Below are 886 nucleotides of genomic sequence, written 5' to 3' on the forward strand. Positions count from 1 at the left end.
AGAGGGGCACCTGCCAATATCCTTTGGTGAGGTCCAAGGTGCTGATGTAGTGAGCCTTGCCCAGCCGGTCCAAGAGCTCATCCACCCGCGGCATGGGATAGCTGTTGAAGGCGGAGACTTGATTGACCTTCCTGAAGTCGTTACAGAACCGGAGGGTGTTGTCTGGCTTTGGAACCATCACGATGGGGCTGGCCCATGGGCTACGGGAGGGCTCGATGATTCCTAGTTGGAGCATCTTCTTGACTTCCTCCTCTATAGCCGGCCGGCGAGCTTCTGGTATCCGGTAGGGCCGCTGCCGGACTACAACTCCTGGTGGTGTGCGGACCTCATGTTCGATGACGGTGGTTATCTTACAGATAAGAGCAATACATCAATCGAATCTGTAAATTGTCTACTTTTATTTGTATACACACATAATAACAACAAAACTTTGTACAAGGCCAGACCTAAGTTTTGTAGTGAGTAAACTGGCACAATATTTCAATAAGCCAACTATAGAACAGTGGAATACTGTAAAGCATGTTTTGAGATATTTGCAAGGCACCAAAGACAAAGAACTGTGTTACAGGAAAGGTGCAGATGAGAACGTTATACATGCATACAGCGATGCAAATTGGGCAGCAGATGTTAATGATAGACGGAGTACTACAGGTTACTGCATTAGCCTAAACAGAAAGGGTCCGTTGGTCTCATGGAAGACCAAAAGGCAGCCTACTGTTGCACTTTCCACATGTGAGGCTGAGTATATGGCATTAGCTGCAACTATACAGGAATGTTTATACTTGCAGCAATTGTTACAAAACATTGATGGTATAATATATGAGTCTATAGTCTATGAAGACAATCAGGGTGCTATAGCTTTAGCGAAAAATCCTGTGTATAGACA

The sequence above is a fragment of the Sinocyclocheilus grahami genome, unplaced genomic scaffold (genome assembly GCF_001515645.1).
Source record: "Sinocyclocheilus grahami isolate Dianchi unplaced genomic scaffold, SAMN03320097.WGS_v1.1 scaffold114.1, whole genome shotgun sequence".
Classification (NCBI taxonomy): Eukaryota; Metazoa; Chordata; class Actinopteri; order Cypriniformes; family Cyprinidae; genus Sinocyclocheilus; species Sinocyclocheilus grahami.